At 35.6% G+C, this 24816-nt stretch overlaps 1 pseudogene; it reads right to left on the reverse strand.

Moving 5' to 3' along the window:
- Positions 1 to 3972: 3972 nt before the first annotated feature.
- LOC106068832 (uncharacterized) lies at positions 3973 to 5670 on the reverse strand (annotated as a pseudogene).
- Between the last annotated feature and the right edge of the window lie 19146 nt (positions 5671 to 24816).

The raw sequence follows: 24816 nt of genomic DNA on the forward strand, positions 1-24816 counted from the left end.
GATGGTTTTAGATCTTTGAATAGATTCAGTCCCAGTGAGAAGCTCTGTTGTAAATCACTCAACAGTTACTGGTTGAAGCTGCTCGACGTAAATACTTTCCTTGACAGCGAATCCCCAATTATCAGAAACTAAATTGAGTCTTTGGACACTTTGATCACCCCCCCCCCACAACCTCTGTCCCCCAAAATGGGCGTGTATTGGCTGCCCAAGTGTTTCCATTTCTGTTGAAATCTTTTCCAACATCTACCCCACCACAGCCATAACACCAGCCATAACACCAGCCATAACACCAGCCGTAACACCAGCCATAACCTATAGAACGAGCTAAATTAACCCTATTCCTCAAAGTTGTGTCCATGATATGTGTCTGGATTTTTTGGATTTTACCTTTCTCGTCCATGTCTGGAGGTTTGGCCCCTGGAGTACAGCATTGATTTTTTGTTCAGAAAGTTAATATCCTCTCCGTCAGCTGCAGTTAGAAAAGTTCCCCAAGACATGAACATTGACCCCTTGGACTCAAGCAAGAGTTTATTTCAATTTCTGTACATCTTCCATAATTTAGTGGGTGATTGGCGGGTTTCGTGCATCTTGCAGCCTCGATATTAAAAAATGTATGCTTTGGTCTTTGGTATCGGCCATCCATTAGTTGACATGTGCAAACCTTGAAGGAAGCAGACAACAGGACAATAAGCCCACCTGTGATCGCGGTCTAAAGTGGTAGTCTTGTGCCCCCATGACGAATAGGCGCATTGAGATCAGACATAGCGCACCAATAAAACCACCACAAAGACTCGTAGAAACATTTCCTAGTAACTTGAGATTACATCTGTTAATGAAAATAAAATGTATACAATAGCATTGTATTTTAAATTGATAAGAAACCAAATTCTACCAACTTTACCTTCACCAATCCTTTAGTCTGTTGAACCGTTGGTACTCCACATATGATCTATCTACCGTCTTTTTTTTTATTTCGGTCTTTAGCCTTATATGGAATCTTTTTCAATGAAACGTCCGTCCATTCTTTTAATTAAAAAGCTTATAGTAACTCAATCCGTCCGTCTGTCTGGTACAAATTTTGTACACCTTATCTCTCCACTTCCCATTCTCGGATGAAGTTCAAACTTTGAATAATTATTTATTGTTCCTAACAGAACATGATTCAAACAAAATAAAAACAAATAACAGCTAATTAATGAATTAGTTAATGGTAATTAATTAATTTTGCTCGATATTCAATAGGGGCATAAATCTGATAGTATTGAGAGATAGGTATGTAAATATACAGTTATACGCATTTTTTTATAGTAAAAGTATTTTTTGTATATTTTCGTTGTGTTGTGTTTCCATCCCTTTCTCTGCATCTTTTTTTCCTGGTAATTTCCCGAAGAAATATCTTTGTGAGTCCCGAGGACCTTGTGAGGACATATCACATAATCAATATCGGATGTTGTTGTTTTATTAGCTCTTTAAAAAAAAAACGACGTTAATACTTACCTGTCGGTAGTCAGACATAGAAATGAATGGTTCATCTTAGTTTGCTGGAACACTTTTGGTTCCGACGGTCAGCCACTGATTCCTCTGGGTCAGCCTTTACATCTCCTTCAGAGCCTCGAGCAGACTAGCATGTGGAGAGGATTTCAACGTTTGTTTGGGTCACCAGTCTTGCTCTGAAGTAAAGTGTTGACCAACTGTAAGGCTGACTAAGTCAAACGATTTGTACCTAAGAACGTCTTTGCGATGGAAGATTTTTTTTTCACCTAATGGCCTCATTGGTGAATCTTTTTCCTATTCTGTCTGAAAACTATAGACGATATACTGAAACCCTGCATAGATTATATGTATAGATAGAAAGACATACAGCAGTATAAATATATAGACAGATATATGATCTATAGATTTCTTTGTACAATACATTGCACAATATAGGGAAATTCGTAACTAATTTATAAGCTCGATTCTTTCGAGTATATTCACTGAAACGCAACTTTACAGGACAATGCAAAAGCTAAGCCCTCCGTAAGTATAAGAGTATGTTGTCTATTATAGTATTACTCAGTGAAGTCTTTAAAGGTCTTTCATGGAAGGTTAGGTGAAAATCACATTTAAGGTACTTATTGTCATTCAAACTTTAATTCAAAGTGGCCCATTCATCGACCCCACCGGCCAATTAGCCCGAACGCCCATATAGCCTGTCCACCACTGAGATTCAGGATGTTGACAATTACTATTGAAACATGTTCCTCTATGAAGCTAATAAAGATGTATGGCCGCTATATGTGACAACCTTAACTTTCTGCTAATGATCGTCGAAGAGGAAAAACTCTTGTTTTCTTTATTTTTTAAAAATATGTCTCCTTTACTTCCCTTTTATTTTTAAAATTTCCATCTTCCAGCACAATTGAATTAAACACGAATTTCAACGGCTCTAGATCAAGGGTGGATCCAGTTTTTAGCCTTCTGCGCATGTCTTCAACAAGGGTTGGGGATGGGAGGGGGTTCTTCTCAAAAGTGTTTCCCGCGACTTTTGTAAGAATTCTTCGTCTCTTTCAGAGGCCATCTGCTTCGACCTACTTTCCTCTATGCCAGTTAAGGCTAAATTGCCGTTACTTAATAAAGAGCTTTCATTCGAGAATCAACTGCCAGGCATTGTGCTTTTCTGAACATTGTAGCTCAAATATGTTTTGTCATTTAGTTGGCAACAGTCAGATTAAATTTAGTGTCCTTCTTGACATCGATAGTTTCTAGTTCAAATCTCCATTGTAATAATTATATGATTTATACATTTTGCTTATAAATGCTTTAGTATTCTACGCACTGAATGCATCAAAAAGAAGATAGAAAGGAGAGTTTGTGTTATCACACTAACTCAGACGCGGCCCCAGGCGGATCCCTATCGGATCCGCCTATTTGCTAGGAATATTCAAGACATTATTATTATTATTTTTTTTTTATTGTCCAAAGCAAAGATTCATTTGGCGTTTTAAAAAATGTCTTTTTGTAAATGTTTGACATATTTCGGATGTTTCTTCAAATTTTAAGATAATCTTCTGCCTAATCCAAACCTCCAGCTGGACGACGGGGGATGGCAGCGGGCAGGGTATGAAAGTATGAATCTGGGACCATCGACAAGCCAAACGACAGTCCAGCGCGCATCCCATGCACACCTCGCTCACAAGACAAAGCCTAGTCCAAAATCTTTGCAAGCCTTCAAAAGTGCTAATTAATAAAGAGGCGAAACAAATGGCTAGACAATGTGCTAACAACTTTTGGAGGGATACCTGCTACAGAATCCAAGACAGTCTCTACTCAGGAAGTAGTAAAGCTCTGTTTAAAGCGGCCCTGGGTCCAACAGTGTCTAAACCTGCCCCCCTTCTATCAAAACTAATTCATATTTCCTTGTTAATTCAGGCAACCCTTTCCATTCTGTAATGGCACTAGGGAAAAGGAGCACTTGTACAAATTGTATTAGTTAATTGAATAATATATATCAGTAATATGTTTTTCATTTTGTCATCTGTAATACAGTGCATTTGGAACGTTTCTTCCCTTAATTTATAATGGAATTTTCTGCTTTTTTTTAAGTTTAATCAATTTCAATTAAAATACGTTATTAAAAGTCTATAAAAACGATTCGCATCATCTGCCTTTGAAAGTGAAAAAACAAATGGGAAAATAAAGACAAACTAATGTATATTTTAATGTTATATCCTTTTTATCCTTAATATTTGGAAATGAAGACATTGCTATTACTATTAAAAATATTTTATGAAGAACAACAACAATAACAAAAATATCAAATCATTAATTGCTGTTTTGACCTACAATTTATTAAATTTTTATTTTATAGATAAGGACTGCGTTTTCATAATGCAGAACGAACCAACCAATTAAACGAAAATCACTGAAACATTTTTTGTGAATATAAATGCAGCACTGCAAGGGGATAATTAGATTCCCGTAATTTAGATTCTAGACGCTTGTAATCGGAATCTGAAAAGGCTCGAAAGGCACTTTGCTTTTTATATCAACCTTCGGGTACTCCACAATTGCTGGATTATCAGCAGGACCTGGTGCAGCAATGTACGTTGTAATATTGCTTGCAGGTGCTTCATCACGAGAGACATCACGGAGACCTTGTGGTATTTTCTCCCACTCGATATAGATATGTGTGCCTTCAACTTTTTCCAGCTTGCCAGTCAAACTAAACTGATACTGAGATTCATCAGTTAGTCTGTCAATGACGTGACGTGCAATGGGAAATTTCTGAAATAGCATTCCCCACATCCAGGGACCTTCTTTATTTACACTTTGTTTTTTTAGTGCTTCGAAAAACGAAACGGAGGCGTCTCCGAAACGATAATTGAAGGTGGGTCTATTTCTGTTAGTTCTATAAATTTGATGGAAGTTACCGTTGCCATCTTCCCATCTCAAGAATCCTTTCATTTCTGTAGAAACTTTGGTCGTTACTACAGCAGTGTAAGGTATCGTAGTTCTACTCTTGCTCAAGATTACCTTGTATTTTGCTGCTTCCCCTGGCCCAAGAGTAATTGAAGATGTTTTGGTGAATCCCGCAGTTTGAGAAACACTGTTTTCTTTTGTAGTTGTCTTTGAAGATTCATATTTAAATGTATAAGAAGTACCGCCGCTGACTACTCCGATATCAAAGTTAAGTGATATTCCCAGTTCATGACTGTTGGTAAATGTACTTGTGGTTGTATGAGTGATAGTATCTTGGATTGTTTTGGACCTTTCAATAGACTCAGTCACAGGGGAAGAAGCTTTGTTGTAGATTACTCCAGAGTCAACAGTTTCTGGTTGAAGATTCTCTATTACAGTTTTTCCATAAACAATTTCTTTGACGCCAAATCCCCAATTATCAAAAACCAAATTGAGTCTTTCCCAATTTTTATCTCCACCACAACGTGAGTCCCAAAAAGGGGTTGTAGCAGCTTTCCATGTGTTTCCATTTCTAATGAAATCTTCCCCCACATCTACCCCACGGCAACCGAGGCACCAGCCATAACCTAGATAATGTGCCAGGTTAGCCATGTTCCACAACGTCGTGTCCATAATATGTGTCTGGATTTTACTTTTCTCGTCCAAGTCTAGAGGTTTATCTGCTGGGGTACAACATTTAATTTTTTTCAAGTAGGAAAGATTATTTCCGTCACTTCGATAGAGTCCGGTCAGAAAATATCCACCTGGACATGAGCATAGACCAACCTGAGCCATGCAATTTGCTATATCAACGTCACTACAGTCTCCATAATTCAGTGGGTGATTGGCTGGTTTGGTGCATCTTGCGCCTTCGATAGCACTAATGTAACCAGAACTTGATATGTATAAACCTTGGAGGAAGTAGCCTACGCGACAAAAAGCCCACTCATTTTTTCTGTCTAAAATGGTTGTCCAGTCCTCAAAAACCACTTGCTGTTCTACGCTATACCAAGGAGAGTTTGGTTGACAGCACTGAACACCTTCTAATAGAGAGATTGGGTCATAGTTCCTGTTAACATAATCTCTAAACAAAGCATTGATGTAATAATTGATCTGATCACACTTGGACTGGCCAGGTTTATCAAAACTGAGCAACCAATTTTAATAGGAGCATTGAGATCGTACATAGGGCATCAGGGAGACAACCACAAAGATTTGATAAAGCATCTTTATCTGAAAATTAAAATAAGAGAATAAAGATTTTTATTTTAATTATACGTTAGCAATAAATATTCTTTAATTGTGTTATCTGTCCGTCGGACACGTTTAGATTTTAAACTCTACAGAATTGCAATATAATTTAATAATATTTGTAAAAAAAAAAATAAGATAAGATGTAACGTCTACTTTTTGTCTTCTGAAAGAAAACCGTTTTATTATATATTTACTTTTGTTTCAAACAAAATATGTCATTATACATTCATTATTTTAAAAAGTTACATCGTTTTGGCAAAGCATATTTCAACTCAGGCCTTCAACCTGTCTGTATGAGGGGATTATTTTAAAAACATCATTTCTTGCATTTACCATTCTCAGCTCATATTGAAAATCTTTTATAATTATTTATAACCGATAATATAACATGAACCAAAATAAAATGAGTTAATTAGAGTAATCAATGCTTTTTTACCTAGAAAGAAAGTGGACAGTTAAACCATGTAGTATTGAGATTTATTGCAGTTACTGTACTTTTTGCCCTATGATAAGCTTTGTTGTTTTTTAAAGTATTTTTTAGCAGTTAATGTTGACAGATTAAAGTTTCAAGTGATATAAAAAAACAATATAGGGGGGGGATTTATTTGAGGAACAAATCTACATTATCTTATATTAAGAGCTACCATTACAATGGTGCCCTTTACCTCGAGGGAAAAAATCAAAAGAAAAAATATATACCTTCTTGTTAACAATTATAATTACCAATTTCTAAAAAACAAAATAAAATTTTAAAAAAATACATATACAATAGTGGGTCGGACAAATTGGAGAAACCAAAGTCCTCTCTAGAGAGCATCAGTTTAAGTTAAGTAAATTGTCTGTACTAATGGAGCAATATCAATAAATATTAGAGATGCATGGATGGCAACATTGTTTGAAGTGATCTTGGGGTCGCCCTCTTTTGAAATTTCATTGCATTAAACACTAAGAGGCACTGTGTCAAAGGGTCATTCAAAGCAAGGATAGCTGGATAAATTAAAAGAATAGACCGGCCTCTCTCTTAATATCTTGCTAAGAACAGCTGCTGACTGGGAAAAGTGAAGGGATTTAGTTACGCGAACTGTCACTCCTACGACAAAACTTTAGAGAAAGGTGATGATTATATACATTATGAAATGAAACATTATTAAAATTAGAAACAATGTGGTGTCAGGTATGCAAAAACGAATTTAAAAAAAAGAAAAAACAACATTAAAAGTAATTATAAAACACTTTTCTGGATTACACTGTGGACCTATGTAAATAAATAAATTATGGCTTTTATATAGCGCTACCTATAAGCTTATAGCGTGCTCACAGCGTTATGGTCCAATCTCATTTGTGAACCAGTGGGGGGAGGGGGTATCTGGGAGAAGGTTTTCCGTGCTGCCTTTAGGCGCTTAGTAAACACAACTCTGCTCAGGTTGGGTGTCGAACCTCGAGCCACCTTCATAGGTAGCCAAACCAAGACCACGCTTTTCACTAAAAAATTTAAAAATTCCTATCTGGGATTCAAAACTGGCCTCAATAGCTTCATCAAAGTTAATATCTTTTACGACTACCTTTACAATAAAGTTCAAGGTCTCACATTTAACTATCCTTAACATAACGCCTAAATTTGTTTCGTGGCCTACGGTTAACGAGGGTGTCATGTGGCTAGCACAACGACCAACCGTCTTTACGTTTCCCCAACTACTGTCAGGTATCCATTAGAGCTGGGTGGACTCAGAGGTACCCAAAGATCCCGAAATTAAAAATCCTAGTCTTCACCAGGATTCGTACCGGTCCCCGGTTTGGAAGCCTAGCGCTTTACCGCTCACCCACCGCTCCTCCCAGTGGCGTAGCTAGAGATTTGGGGGCCCGGGGGGATCGACCTCTTTGGGGCTCCTTGCATTTCGACATTCGACATCATGACATGAGATAATATACCTAATAAATATATAAGCCTACATTCAAATTGGTACAGTATATCAGTAAAATTAACAAGAAATAATCATTAAGATTCTTTTACTGAATACTACGTTGTTTATTAGCGAAATAAAGTTCAGGTGACAAGTCTCTATTCATATCTCTTCATATCGTGCTTTCTTTGCAGCAAAGGTATCTATAACATCATTATCTACATCAATACCGTCTAGTATTTGTGACTCCACTAACATTAACGCCATGATAAGCCTTTCTTGCCTCATTGTGCTCCTGAGATGGTTTTTGATGAACTTGAGCTTTGAACATGATTTCTCACATGACGCAATGAAAGTGGCCTGAGGTTGCCAGGTTGCAAGGTTTGAGCACACATCATTACCATATGAGGCCAACTTACTCAATATGTCACTTGGTGATTGTGGCACTGTTGTTGGGAAAGTTGAGCAAGTTTGTTACTCTTCTCTAATGCTCGATTCCACACCCGATGTTTCTCATCAAGAACAGGTCTCTTAATAGTTCGTTACTTGGATATTGATAATTTCGAAATAAAAAAGTCATTCATTGGTTACTTTGAAATTGTAAAACTTGATAGACAACATTTTGAAGAACTTGTTCGGAACACTTATAAAGACTTTGGACTGGAGTTTGCTTTTGTAAGGTACTTAAGGGGAGGCCTTTGAAATTTGTTATGGTAACATATAATGATATTCTAAAATAAATAATGCTAAAAAAGAAAGTTTTTTGAAATATGGTTGCCATGGTAACGGCGGCCATATTGTTTATTGTATACAAATTAAAACTCTGAATTTTGTAAAAACTATTGATCAGAAATATATGATATTGAATTAAAAGATAAGAAAAAAGGTTCAGATTTAAATTTTTTACAAATTTTTGAATTTTTAGTATTTTTTAGACATAAAAAACAGGATAAATATTACTTAAAAATACTTTTTAAAAAAGTAAATAAAATATTGAAAAAAAATCATTGTACGAGTAAAGTAAATGATGTTCTTAAGACGTGTTTCAAATTTCATCAAAATCTATCAAGTAGTTTAGGAGAAATTTCTAGTAAGGCATAATGACATGTGCAAAAACTAACATTTTGAGAAAAATGAGTTTAAAGTATAAATTTTATTGAGATTTTGTCTCATAAACCTTACAAAAACATTAAAAAAACATGTTTTAGACACAGATTTAAGCGATAAAAATGATTGTAATGTAATGAAAAATGATTGATCTACTTAATTAGGTTATTAGTTAAAAATCGATATCCTAGACCTAAAACTCGATTTTCTCTAGGGATACCTCCCCTTAATAGCTGCTGATGTAAGCATCAGAATATCTCTCTAATACTGCGGATTTTTCCAAATTGGCGCATGAAACATATGTGACAGTTCATCTGGTTCTGTCTTAAGTTTTTCTTCTTTTAACTTCCACTTCAAAAGAGCTTAACTAAGGTTGACTCCTTCTTCATGTTCTTTCAGTCTCTCAGGTTTCTTCCATTTGGTGAAACCAACTCCAGGTTTGCTCAATTCAATAGGTGTCTTTTCTGATGCCTCAGAAAACAGTACACATGCAAAAACAAATAAACATCCCAAATGTGGAGAGAAGAGGAGCCAAGGTTACTTATTGGTTTCTCCTGTTGGAAGCTTTCCAGTGAACCATTGTGTCTAAATTCGTGATTTATTTTAGGTAAACTCCACTGGAAAAAAATACCGTTCATTTATGTTTTGGAAAAATAATCTACCCTTTAGCACAATCTTTGCTCGCAGTTCCTCAGATAAAATTTGTCACAGTTTTAGTTGACATTGCATGATCTAAAGTTCATGTCATGTTAAGAGTTTAAAAGACACGTGGAATTCCTGATGTAGAAAACAGGAAGTAGAATGAATTAAGTTAGAATTAGAGGTCAGTAAGTCAAGTCAAGCAGACAAGTGAAGTCAAGTTAGAGAAGTCAAGTGTTATTCTTTGGACCGAGTGGTCAAGCATATTATAGTCCGGGATGGACAGTAGCGACTTAGAAAAGTCTGTAGTAATTTCAGTTAGAAAGTAACTTGTGGACAGTCGTTGCCAGTGGTCTTTTGAGACATGTATTAGTTGATCTATATTTCTACGCAGTGTTGCCCGCTGAGATGCGGACGTGATTTGTTGTTAACGTATTGGATACTTTTGAAAACGCTGTTATGCGGATAGGATTGTTTATTATTTCTTGACTTGTAGCACTAACAAGGAGTGCAGTGTATCATTATTATTATTATTGTAGTAAAATAAATTTCATGTTTGTCTGCTGAAACGGACTTAGGTCAGTTTGTACTCAGGAAGCAAGAACTCAGTATTACACGACATTCGCATTCTGCAACATTACGCCATTAAACTGATCATTGACAAAATTCCAGGCTGGATATATTCGAAGTCTTTGTACTTAATTACAACTTCTTCCACTTCTGGAGAAATTGATTTTGGGAGACCATCACTTGACTCATCATCACCTACTTCAGATGTTTTCTCTGACTGTGGTAAAAAGGCATTCCCCTGGAGTCTCTTCTCATTTTCACTTCTTCGACTGCTGTATCGTTGTATTGTATGAATCCTCTGAATAGTGAAACTTTTCTTCGACACGTTCATGGTCTCCTTTGTTTTCAGTGCTCTTATCAGGTTTCTTCTTCAATGATAAGAATGATGAAATAAACTACCCTATATACCAAGTTACTTACTGAGAGTAACACGGCACTAGTCAGCGCTATGGAAGTTACTCCTTGAAATTGAGAGTAACCCCGCTAGGAAAGATAAGATGAGATAATTTTTATTGATCCAATCAAATGGAAACTCAGTTTGACTACAATTGACAACCTTAGCGTAACTACTGTACAATAACAATTTAGATGGAAAAATTCGAACAACATTTAGACACGAATCACATACATATTCACAACCAGCGCTTTATGAATTGGACTTCTATGAACTTCTCGATGACGACAGCTGATCTTGTAACACTCTGACCGAAAGTGGGATATAGGATTTTTTAAATCAGTTTTAGTCCCCTAATGGAAATGAGACGATCACTTCGTTCAGATCTTATTTAACAGTGGTTCAATGTTGGGTGTTCCCAATCTTGAGAACGTTTCTGTGAGACAGTCGATCGTTGAAGATGATTTTGTAGAACTGACGGGGAATACTTCTGACCATTTTGTGTGAGCGTCTATCATTATTAAGAGCCTATTATTCATAAAAGGTCAAGCAAAGTCTATATGTACTCGTACCCATGGCCGCTCTGGCCACTGCCATGGATGTAGTGGTGCTTTTTGACGATCGGGCTGATGATAAGAACAACCCTCACATGACTTTGTGATTGATTCTATGTCCTTATCTAATCCTGGCCACCAAAAATATATTCGTGCGACATTTTTCATCTTGACAATGCCCAGATGGCCTATGTGTAGAGTGTCCAACAGTTGTGAGCGTAGCTATTTAGGAATTATTATATGATAACCCCACAGTAAGCATCCTTGTTGGACCATTAGTTCATGGCGTCTTGAGAATAATGGTTCAATGCCAGGTTATGTGAATCTGGGTCAATTGCCTTGCGAGATGAAACTTAATACTGTGGTATTTGTGGATCATTTCGAGATTCTTTAGCAATAATTGTCGCATTTAGCGGTATCGTTTCCATTAGTTCACTGTAGAAGAGATTATCTGCTATAAAGTTGTCTCCATTTACTGGGGTTGTAATTGATAGTGGTAATCTGGAGAGTCCATCAGCAATGGCATGTGACTTGGACTTTCTAAATTCAATTGAGTTGTTAAATCCAGATAAAAATACAGCATACCTTTGTTGTCTAGCAGCTGACATAGCTGGAATACCTTTGGTTGGATTGAAAATGTGTTTCAGTGGTTCATGATCAGAAATGAGGGTGAAGTGTCTCCCACATAAGTAGATGGAGAATTTCTTTACGGCCCAAACTATTGCTAGAGCTTCTTTATCCAGTTGTGAATATTTTTTTTCTGCTTTATTTAGTGTTCTAGATGCATACGCAATTGGTCTTTGGTCACATGAGACAAAACTGCCCCTATACCATATGGTGATGCATCACAAGCCAATTGAACTGGTAGATTTTGGTCATATCTTATGAGAACATTATCAGATGCGATCATTGTTTTTATTGCTTCGAAGGCCTCGGTACAGCTTTCGTCCCAAACGAATTTAACTTTATCTTGTAGTAGATTGTAGAGTGGTTTAGCTATTTGTGCAATATTTTTGAGCCACTTATGGTAATAGTTAACCATACCTAAAAAAGACCTCAGTTGTGACTTATTGTTTGGAGTAGGTGCGTTCGTTACTGCTAATAGTTTGTTATTCGTTTAATGTAATCATTCTTTCGAAATTTACATTCCAAAGAAAATAATTTCATCTTTGAAGATGGCATATTTTTCCAGATTTGCCTTGAGACCATATTCCTTCAGTCTGCTGAGTATACTTCTTAAATTTGCAAGATGTTCTGTGTCATCTTTTCCTGTGATGATTATATCGTCTTGATTGCATTGTACTTTTGGGAGTCCATTTAAGATCATATCCATTGTTCTTTGCTATATCATAGGAGCTGATGTGATCCCAAAAAACGAGTCTGTAGCACACATATAGACATTTGTGTGTATTGATGGTTGTTAAATGTTTTGAAGTTTCATCTAGTTGAAGTGTAAGATATGCTTGTCGTATATCTATTTTTGAGAACTTGTCTCCTTTTCTAAGTTTGCGAGAATATCTTCTATTCTTGGTAGAGAATATTGTTCGACTTTTAACACTGAGTTGATGGTTACCTTGAAGTAATCACATATTCGAACGTCGCCTGATGGTTTCATTATTGGTACTATTGGTTTTACCCAATCGCTGTAATTCACTTTAGACAGAATTCCTTCATTCTCTAGTTTGTTCAACTCCTTTTCTACTTTTGCCTTTATAGCATAAGGGACGGGCCTTGCATTGCAGAATTTTGGTTTATCATCATCTTTTATTGCTAAGTTTGCCTGCATGTTTCTGACGGTGACTATTTCTTCTGAGAAGACCTGAAATTCCTTGATTAGACAATTGATATTTTCTTCTATACAAGATTCGAAGGATATTAACTGTTTGATGTCACTCCAATTGATCTTCACAGATCTTATCTATTCACGTCCTAGCATCGGCATGCTACCTTTATTCAATATGTACAGAGGAAGTTTCTTGGTTTCATGATGATTGTACACTATTACGTTTGCTTTTCCCAGAGGGAGTATTTCTTCTACTGTATTGGTTTTCAAGCGGACATAAGTGCATTCAAGTTTTGGGTTTCTTTTAAAAATTTTCTTTTATTCTTCTATTGTCATTAATGATAGCCCAGAACCTGTCACTATTTCCATTTCTGTGTCGATTCTGTCAATATTATTGTTGATGAACATTTTGTTTGTGTTTGTTGACAAGCTGAATATTTCTTGTTCTGTATCTTCTTGTACACTGTATATCTTCCTTTCTCTTTTGCATGGTTTTTCTATATGACCTTGTTTGCTACACTTGAAACTAGTAGCACTGCGAAAGAAGCATCTTTCTCTTGTAAGATTCGTCTTGCCACAGGAGAGACACATAGTTCTGGTGTCCCTTTTATGTTCTTGTTTTGATGGTGATGAGTTGTAAGGTTTCTTTTGATCTCTTGTATAGAGATTATCTTTCATTAGTAGTTCAGCTTTTGCTGTGCTCTTTTTGGTTTGCATCCTATGAAAAGAAAGGGCTTGATTAGAATGAATCTGTTCTGCATCTCTCTTGGCCGTCTCCATGGCTGTAGCTATGTTGATAGCTGTCGATAATGTTAGATTGGCCTCTTGAAGGAGTCTTTTCTGAATGCTTACATCTTTTAGACTACAAACAAATCTATCTCTAAGTGGCCATGGTTTGATTGTTCTGAAAACTACCATTTCTGAAGACTTAAGCATTATTTCTATAGTTTAAAAAATCTCTATAGGAAATATTGTATTTATAATATTAAGAAATGGAAGATAATATTGTTCTTACTAATATTAATATTTTGGCAAATTTTTTTGAAAATAATTTTAAACATATTTTGTTCATTTTATAATATACATTTAATAAATAGTTGTACAACTTGGAAAATTTTATACTCAATTATTAAACTATTTTTTAAACTGTAAATGTAAGCTGAATGAAGTTAACTAGCACACTTATAAGATTTAAAAAACAATACTGTATGATTTAACAAACATGAGATGTGATGAATGAGTTGACAACACATTTGTTTACAAATAAATCATGAATGAATGCAGCTTATACTGTTCTTTTACTCATATTGGAATGTGTGGACTGATTCTTTGCTGTTACATTTCGTTTTCATAAGTCAAAGACACATGATACTGTAAATGTCAAATATCTTCAAATCATTACATCTACTTATTACAATAGCACATTTCCATGCTGTTTGTCTAAGTCGATGCAGATAAAATTTGTTCCTCTATTTGTAGTTCAATCTAAAAATTCATAAGCAGCTGAGAAAAAAAGAAAAGAAATTCAAACTAGTTTACACATGTTATAAATATATATATATATATTTTTTGCTAATAAAAATGTAACACTACTTTAGAACTATGTTACAACAATGGACAGCACCTTTAAAGCTGATTTCAATGCAATAACAAAAAAAAATTTTTTACTCTATCATTCGGCTTTGGTGATTCTTTTTTTAGTTTAAATACATTTTATACAAAGGATTAAATATAACATGTACTTAAGGTGATTTTTTACCTATTATTTCGCAATGATAAGTAATTTAAAGTGATACATGTAAGTTTTTAAAAATTACAACACACAATGTTATTGGAGAAAGTAAAAAAAATCTCACTTGTAGTAGATCCCCTTCAATTTGAAATTTACTGACAATCAAATCAGGTTTTTGGAAGTAGTATGCTCTTTTTAAAAAAAATAAAACATGCATTTTACTAATTGTTCGTTTTAAATACAATTTCTCTTGGGTGACTAAGTAATAGAAATATGAACTTCATTTAGCAATATGCTCACACTAAGCAGAAGTGGTTTTTACTAATGAAAATTGTCTGTCCAAATAAGCTATTGAAACTACTGTCAGCTTCACACTTTGACAGTTATTTCTCTAAGACTTTTAGGTATTATCTATCAAGATCTGACAAGGATGGGTTTCGGCCCCCAACAATATTCGGAATTGTTTCGTTTCTACTCTCATAGCGCCTTTAAAAACCTGGAAGATGGAGTATATGTCCACAGAAGATCGGATGGAAGGTTTCTTAAACTGGCTTGACCAAAACGAGGAGACGACATATTCTGTAATTAGGTAACTGATGTTTGACGACGATACGTCTCTCACTGCCGTTCGCAGTAATGTTTACAAAGGCTAGTCAATACTTCGACAGCTGCAGGTCAGCAGTTCAATCTTACAATAAGTCTCACCAAGACAAAAAAAGGCATAAAAAGTCACTGTTATCATCATCAAACTCCATTTGAGTGAGGGCTTGAGAGGCCCAAATCCTCTCTTGCAAAAGCCCTGGACAGAAACCCTGCTACATTGCGTAGTGCATACATGTCACCAATAACTTTGAGAATTTTTGGTTTCCTTGTCCTGTTGGACGAACTTCAGCAAGTCTGGGGCAGACAAACAGAATCTGAGGCACGGTTTCCTCTTCTTCCCCGCAGCGAGGGCATCATGAATCGAAATTTGGCCATAGACGTAGACGTGAGAAATATGATCCAACAGGGCAGTGGCCTGTCCTGCGCTGTGCTATAATAGCTTGCCATAAAAAGTCACAGAATATGCCGAAATGTGTGAAAATTTTTCTATTTTATCATTGACATCATATACAGGTCAAACATATTTTTCTTACATTTTTCAACTAGGAAAAAACTTTACATCTAGACTTATTATCTTTAGTTTTTACATAATAGCCTATAGCACTATTTTTAAACTTAAAAACGAAAGGTAATTTTAGCCTATTTCAATAGGAGCATATAATTATAGTAAAAGCATATAAATGTAACGGGTAATTCTGTTGAATAAGTCTTACTATTTTGGTCTAGGCTATATGTATTACTTAACTCTAACTAAAGCTCTATAATGTAAAAAAAAAAACAACCAACGGAAGTCCATTTACCCTGCAACCAAGGACGCCTCTGTGAACGGGACTTATTTAAATGAAAAATATAGGATTAGTACGCAAAGTTGGCGGTCCAAGTAATGTAAAGTTTATGGCTAAAACGTAGTAGATTGATACAGACCTTTATTTATTTATTGTTTTGACAATAAATAGTCGCTATTGTTTCTTACTCGAGAGAGAAAGAAAGCAAAACTCTCTAGCAAGATAGACGCTTAATATATCTCAGCCCGAAGAAACCATCCACAGATAATACGTCAACAACTATCTATACCTACACCATATCAAGTTGTTGTTTTTTTTAATCCATCGCATCCACTGGCGGATCCAGAAGGGGGGGGGCGGACACATTTTAGTAAATATATGACATAAATTGTATACGAATTTATAACTTATGTTAATAACATATACTAATTATTTATATTTCAACATATTTTTAGATTATTTCGCCCCCCCCCCCTAGCACTAGCGGATCCAGAACTTTGGAGGGGGGGGGCGATTTTTTTCCAATAAACAAGCTAGCAGGAAATGCTTTTACAAATCTATGGGGCATTCACCCTGATTCACTATGTCACATCTCAGTGCGCATATACATAATGGAGATACAGCTTTGATAACCCTGGACAGTCCAAGTGTAACCAGATAAATTATTACATCAATGCACTAGACAGATTTGACGTAGACTGGAAGGACGACATGCTTTGCTAATTTAGATGGTGTTCAATGTTGCCTACCCCCCCTCCCCTTGGAATAACGTGGAACAGCAGGTGGTGTACGAGGACTGGACCTACTTTTTGGATAATGCATTCTCGTGGGCTTTTTGTCCTGTAGGTTACTTCATTCAAGGTCTATACAGGTCAAGAAACGGAGCGCCATCTTACAAAGGCTATATTTACAATATCGAAAGCGCCAGATGCACAAAACCAGCCAGTCATCCACTGGATTACGGAAACTGTAAAGAAATTGATACATCCATTTGTATGAGTCGAAGGGGTCAATGCTCATGTCCTGGGGGGATATTTTTTACAGGAATTTATGAAGCTGATCGAGATGATCTTTACTTTTTGAAAAAAACTTAAATGTTGTACCCTAGCAGATAAACCTCTAGACTTGGACGAGAAAAGTAAAATCCAGACACATATTATGGACACGACGTTGTGGAACATGGCTAACCTGACACATTATCTAGGTTATGGCTGGTGCCTCGGTTGCCGTGGGGTAGATGTGGGGGAAGATTTCATTAGAAATGGAAACACGTGGAAAGCAGCTAAAACCCCTTTTTGGGACTCACGTTGTGATGGAGATAAAAATTGGGAAAGACTCAATGTGTGAATGTAAAAATAGTATGAGTGGTGCTATTAAAATAGCTAATCGACCTAAATCCACTTTTTTTTAGATAAAAACATTGGCTTGCAGGCCTACATATATTTACATCTACATCTAGTATCTAGATACTATTAGATATAGCTCTACTGTTATAAGACTATTATAAGACTGAATTCAAGGGCTAAATACGCTTGTTAATTACTCAGAAGGATGAATCATCCGGCTCTGTCTTAGGACGTCGGCTCGGGATGTCTTCTATGCTGTAGGCTGTTTAGCAGTTGAGAGGGTTGGTGCTGCAGACTAAGTTAGTAGAAGTCATAGATCTCTCAGCTGAAGTTTCTAGCTTGTAGATAGCCGTGCTGATTCACACCAGTTTACTCCTGTAGCAATGATTGCTCTAAGCAGTGAGCAGTATCTATTGGGCAGTGGACAGTTTGGGCAGTAGGCACTGTGGACACTGGGCAATATTCTCTGGCCAAGGACAGTAGGCAATACGTTTTTTCTAACAGATATGTAATTGGGGGGGGGGGGCATCTGTTGTGGTCAGCTCCGGTCACAGCTTTGTGTGGAGATCTGGCCGTTACAGCAAGTAATTACAGATACAGCAATCAGGCCTTTTGTCCCTATTATATGTATATATATAGTGAAACCTCACAAAATAAACTCCCCGACAGAGGAGACTGTATGAATTCTAGCGGGCCTTAGAATGCTTTGGTTTCTCTTTATATATAGATGGGGCATTTTGTTTAACGGATGGGGCAGAAAGCTAGGTGATTTTCTCACATGTATCGATGTACCGGAGATGTCAGGCGTCAGGTCAGATTTTTGGTCTATATTCGTTGTCTACCGTGTAAGTAGGGACTTAAACGAATAAGTCACTGTCCAGCCCGAGCAATACTATTCCTAGGGCGGCCTGTATCCTACGGGGGGGGGGGGGGGGGAGAAGGTATGAATAGTTATTAAGCCGCTGTGTGTGGCGCTGGTGCAGCGCCTATTGTCGTTGGTCGTCTGTCCATCGGTCAATAATTCAAACTTAGCCTAGAGAAGCTAGTTTATATTTTACGTGGAGTTTCGTCCCGTGAGAGCCAGTACCTTTGTCTTGACCAGGGGAGATAAATCGTTCAAGGATTTAGTTATGTGTGGACAACAAAATAATTTTTAAAGTGAAAAATAAAAGCTTCTCATGGTGTGTTGTGGAGGTTCAATTGGACTTTTGTATGCCAGATTCGTATCGTCACAAATCGCTTTAAACTCTGTCCAACTTATATGCATACTAAATATTTTTTTTCTCTTTAAAAAAATAGTAAACATTTTTCTTTTCGTAAAGGTAGTAGTTAGTATGATAGAACTTACTTAACTTAGCAATAAAAATTGAAAAATAAAATGTAAAACCATTTGCATAAATGTGTTAAAAATATGATATATAGTTTTCTCATCTACCGAAGAGTCTCCCATGTTTGTTACTATTAATTGTGTATAGTTGTAAAAATGGTGTACTTTTATGAAAAAAAACTGCTTGCATAAGGGATTATAATTAGATTTTTCGCTTTCAGAAAAGAAAAAAAAATTAGCCGTTGGGTCAGAACTTTAAATGATCTAAAATATCATAATGTCCGATTTTCATTTTCTCTTCTAGTTTCTGAGATCTAAGTGGAACGGACGGACGAACAGACAGGCCACACACAACTTTTCCCCTTTCGGGGGCCGCTAAAGAACCTTGTCGAACGAAAAGAACTGTTAATTACTACCATTTATCTGAAAATTACAGGGTTTAGCTATCTTTCTTTCATAAAAAAATAAATTTAATTACTTAATACTAATTGATTGACTAATCGGTTAATTTTTGGATTGATTCGTTTATTATCATCGACCTTGAATATATATTACATAATACAAGAATTTAAAATAACTCTAGCTCTATGAGGTATATCTGTGGGCATGTACAAGTAATCATCGTCGAAATGTACATAAGGAAAACGACATGCAATAGGAATATAGTTTTCAAAACAGCTCTAAAACAGAGCTCCACATTTACAACTATATCAATAACGTAGAATTTATTTCCTTTTTTATATAAAAACAATTAATTAACAACAATTAATTAAATAAATGTTGTTTTTTTTTAAATTGATTCATGTTTTATTATGTATAATTAAATGTGATTCATACAGACCCTTTATCTTGTGATACTTATAAGTTACTATTTCTCTTGTGCTACGGTAGGAATAGAAAATCTCACGTTAGTATCTAAGCTTATATACATTCATTTTAAAAAGGTTAAGATCCGGTTGGAATACGTGATAGATACATTAATGAAACACCCTATTCAGTTTCAGTTAAACCGAATCACTTCCTTATCACTGATTATCTTTATGAAAGACAATTAGGTACCAAGGGTTAGGACGTGTTGGTACCCACTTGTGGCACTGTAACACAATAGTTAAGTGCAATAGTTCATTTTGATAACCTCCCCTACCCCAAACCATTTCGTTATAGAAGGCCTCAACCCTTACCTGCAACGTCACAACCTGTGGGTAATGTTAGCGTGTCGTTTTTCTATCTGCCATGTTTCAGTTTTTTTTTGTTTTTTTTTGAATGATAACCTATATCTGGTTTCATTCTTTGTCATCGTAATGTTAGTTTTCTCTATTAGTAAAATGGAGATTAAAAGATGAATGAGGTCTTTTCAATTTAAAAATAGATCTGGAAAACGCAAAAAGGAAAAAAAAATTTCCCCAAGGAAAGATAAGCTTGTAGCAATATTGACCTTTTATGACAATGGTTGCAATTTTTATTTTTTTGAAAATGAAATTCACAAATGTTACGTAGGAAAATATATGAAACACAAATTTCAAGAGGAAAAAACAACAAGTTTATTTTAGTCCATTGTTAAGTTACGTGGTGTTTCAAAATCGGAAGACCACGAAAATCCATCTACTATATAAAATATTGTTGTAACTCCGCTCCCGAGTCACACTGATGGTGCGCATCAGAGCGCCATTGAACACAAGTAGTGGAAGACATGTTTAGACAAAAAGAAGGACTGTTATGGATCCGGCTGCAGTGGTCTGCAAGTTATTGAGGTCTGGGCTGTCTTGACTCGAGGGGACGTTCTTTTGTGCTATCTATGAACTGTGTTGAGGACCTGGGACTGCACTGGGAAGTGTGTCGGTGGTCTGTACTGGTAGTTATGTAGAAAAGGACTGGTGTCACTTGAGATAGTGCCTGTTAGTGTTTGCAGTGTAAATAAATGCCTAGTTTATTGTTACCTACAGCCTTTAGTTGAGTGCCTACCTTAGAATTTACAATATAATAACAATAATGATAATTTAATTTATAAAACGCAGTCAGCAGGATGACCGTAGATCTCAAAATAATAACAAAAAACAAACAATACGTTGCTAATATACTAGAAGATTCGTTGACTTTGTATCATACGTTTTATGCAGTTGACATGTATTTTGTAAAGTCAATTAAAACAGAACAATAGAGGATTTGAATAGCATATTTATCAATGTTTTCATTAGTTGTTGTTTTTTTGTACCTCCCTTTGAAATAGTTATCGTCTGTAAACATAGTTTTGCTACTGTACTTGAATTTTATGCTTTTCAATACTTGCAAATAACGAGTGACAGGACACAGAAAATCAACAACAGAATTATATGACGTCGACATTAATATCAGACTTATATGCTCCTTGGCTAAGGCCACATTCTTGTATGCTTGCGAATCCTTGATGCCAGCTGCGAAAACTAGAGAAAATGATCCTGGCAATGGAATTGAGAAGCTATAGAAGTTTACTAGTTATCACCTAAAAGATCACAAATGAGGAGATTCTGAACAGGATCACAAAGGCTATTGGTCCCCCACCTTGACCTGCTGATCACTGACACCACCTTGACCTGCTGATCACTGCTGGAAACACAAAGTAAAACTTTATAGCTATATCACAAGGTTCTTAGCGTTCACTAAGACCTTCCTTCAGGGAACAGTACCAAGATAAAGAAGAAGAGGCAGACGGAGAAAGCGATGGGAAGACATGAAAAGTGAACAAGCTTTATCATTGGAAGGGATTCTACTTTAGGCAAATATAGAGAGGAATGGTGGCAGTTGACAAATCAAGAATGGTGTTCTGGTTGTTGAACAGGCGAGGACCCCTCAACTAAAGAAAACATTAAGAAACTGGAACAGACACAAAATAGAGCAGTGAGATTCATAACAAACGAATATTCACATTTGACTAGAGTAACACCTTTAGTAAAATCACTAAATTTAGAAAGCCTTCAGGACAGAAGGCTCAAAAGTAAAGTAGCAATCATACATAAAACACTGAACCATAATCTTCAAATACAAAAACAAAATTTAATAAAATACTATAAAAGACACAAAGATAAAGGCACATTCCTCGTCCCATATGCTAGGACAAATTTGTACAAATACTCCTTCTTCCCTAGTGCTATTAGAGCATGGAATGGGTTGCCTGAGCTAGCCAGGAAAACCAGTGACTTGGCAGAATTTAAGTCATTCGTAAATATGCATGACTAAATGCATGACGCGTGGGACGTAATCATCTTCTTTTTTGAAGTAACGTCTGTATTGTATAAGATAAGATAAGGTTAAGGTGAAGGGGACATTTTGTACTTTATATACCTGTCAAAAGTTTGTTATTTTTTTAAAGGGGTCATCACTCTATCCCTATTAAACATAACAAGAGAAGGAAGAAAACAACATTAGTATCTATTTCATGTTTGGCTGATTCTTCATTTCAACCCTATTGCAACCTTCAGTTGAGAGCAATGGTGATCTGGTTGGTGATCAGGTTTTGTTCTCTATAACAGCTTTCACGGTTTTGTATTTCCTCAAACTAAAAGTACATACGTTATTTATTTTTTGGTCCAAGTCAAACATTATTTTTTTACAAAGCTTCAATCGACTCACTCTGTCTGTCTGCCTGGTAAGAAGTTTGTACATGTTATTTCTTTAACACCCAATATCGAACAAGTTGAAATTTTGCGCAATTATTTCTTTTACCTGACAACACAAGAATCAATTTTAAAAAATTGCAATTAATTAATTAATTATTGGTGTTCAATTAAATTTTTTAATATCTCGAACAAGGGAAAGAAATTGTACTTCACTGAAGTGGTGGTTTAAGCTGAATTAGGAAGAGTGAGCTACGATTTCGAATTCAAATTGTTCCACCCCCATTTTTTTTTTGTAAATGCTTTTAAAAACAAATTACGTTGAAATCCACCCAGACATCTCTTTCTACCCCGCCCCCTCAATTTCCCAACTGGTCCAGATAAGCGATGGGATCATAGCGTAGTGAGAAAGCTAAAAGCATAAAATAGCGTTAAACAAAATCAATTCGTAAAAATTTGTATTAATCGCACAGATTTATTGTTGTTGGTCTAGAACAGGGGTGGGCAACTATTTTCCGTTAAGGGCCACATTCAGCAAATTTTGGGAATGGGGGGCCGCATAAATTTTTATGAAATATGTAATTACTAAATCAGAAAAAATACGCAAGATAATTGTGAATAATATCTTTTAATTCACATTTATACTGTTTTGTACATTTACATTTAATTTTTTAACACTCCCAATTGTGGAATTACAGCAAGAGCCATCTCTGAAACTAAATTTACGAAATTTATTGAAATATTTTTGCTACCGGTATGTTTTTTTTTCACATCACAACATTTGACCACAAATGTATAGTTGTACATAATGTGAAGTTTTTAACTATTTAAACTTGTGCATAATGTTTCGGAACTTTGGAGATAGCGTACTAGTTGTCATCCTCGTGACTGCTGTTAAATTACAGTCAGTCAGCATCAACCTGTGATTACTATTGTTTATTTTCGGACGGAAAAAACACTTTTCACAGATGTATGTAGACCAAAAAAAAAAGTGAAAGTTTGCAGGAAAGTTTTTTTTTTAAGTGTGGAAATACAGCGTCTGGCACCCATAAAATCCTTGCGGAAAAACTGACAGGAACTTCTCTTTTAGGTTTTAATTTGCTTGGAGGTATGTCCTCTGGAGCTGAATCAACTTTTGTACCAAATAAAAATTTGCTTTCGAATTCACAATCAAGGAATCGAAATAAGTCTTGTATTTTTCAGCCCTTTCACTAGAAATAGTTTCACCTTTCAACAAAGGAAAATGACAAAACCTGTTTTCCATTGCATGCCTTAAGAAATGGGAAAGTTTTGTTTGAAAAGATTTAACATGCACACACATTTCATGTGGAAATTGCCCAATGCAATACCCCCAATGTAAAAAATGAAGTCTGGTCTTCCACTCTTCATTAGAAATATTTGTCACTGTCAATGTCTTTCATGGAACATAATTTGTTCCTTGAGATACCACATTCTTCTCAATCAAATCTTGCCCAAGCATGGTCAGCGGATACTACTGTGGTATTGAACATTGGAATGTTTTGTTTTCAAATCTTTAAGTACTTCAAGGAACTACCCGTGGTTTAGTCCCTTAGGATTGATCACTGATATAATTTGTGCAATAATATGTTTGATATTCAATGCAACTTTGCGCAAACTTTCCAGTTAAAAGTTTGTTCTTTTTTTCTCAGTCAAAGCACGGGCTTCATTAATTTTTACAAACGCCATCTTGTTCCAAGCCAACTCAACAGTTTCAACACTGCAGTCTTCATAACATTGAAAAATGATGACCTGAGTTAGTGTCTTAGACTGAATGATCTTCGTTTACTTTAAACTTTTTAGAATGACACGTGGAGACAATGTTTCTTTAGCCTCTTCCTCAAAAGTGATAAGAATCAGAACTTTCTAAAATTTATAAAGATATTTAGAATTATTTATTTTTCTAAAATATCCGTTCACTGTCAGTACATTAAAGTGCGTAACCCAACTAACTAAACTAGCTATCTAGTAGGTAATAAATCACTCATTATCGAAAATCGGTTTTATCCGGATTTTTATGAAACACATTTTAACTCTATATATAATTCTTCTTATATGATACAGACGTTACTTCAAGAGAAAAAATGATTACGCCCAATTGTCCAAAATAGCACTTCTATTTTACACTACATTTAATTTTCTGTCTAGAACGTAGTAAAAATATACTTTTCGTTAATATTAAATAAGGTATAACAAAATCTATCCTCAAGGTTTAATGCTAGACCATCGCAAACATTTATTTATCAGTATTAGATTATTCTTTGACTATTTCTTCTCCCAGGCCTGTAAAGAATATGGCTTGACTATTAGCACGAAGAAAACAAATGTTATGGGACCACCTGCTACAGCACCACCCTCCATCCTCATAGAGTACAGCCAGCTAGCGTAAACAAGATTCCTGTATTCGGAAACAATAATCAAGTTGAGGTCATGTACCATTTTATTTTTTAGTTTTGGCAGCGTGTTTAAAACAATAGACAAGTTAACATTCACATAGTTGCCACAGTTAGCTTCTAATAAGTCCCTTACAGTACTTATAACTTTAAGGAATAATGGACATTCCAAATACATATGTTTCTCGCTATCAGCATTTTCAAGATGACATAATTTACATTCACGGACATTCGCTGCTATAAAAGTAGTTCGTTATTTTTTAAACTAAAAAGTAATAAGCAGTTCGTATCAAAATTCTTTTTTAAAAACATTTGAAACAGCATTCTATTCCATGAGTTAATTAATAAATGGAAAATCTATTTTATAATGCGCAAATCTA

Source organism: Biomphalaria glabrata, chromosome 14, assembly GCF_947242115.1.
Source record: "Biomphalaria glabrata chromosome 14, xgBioGlab47.1, whole genome shotgun sequence".
NCBI classification, from domain to species: Eukaryota; Metazoa; Mollusca; class Gastropoda; family Planorbidae; genus Biomphalaria; species Biomphalaria glabrata.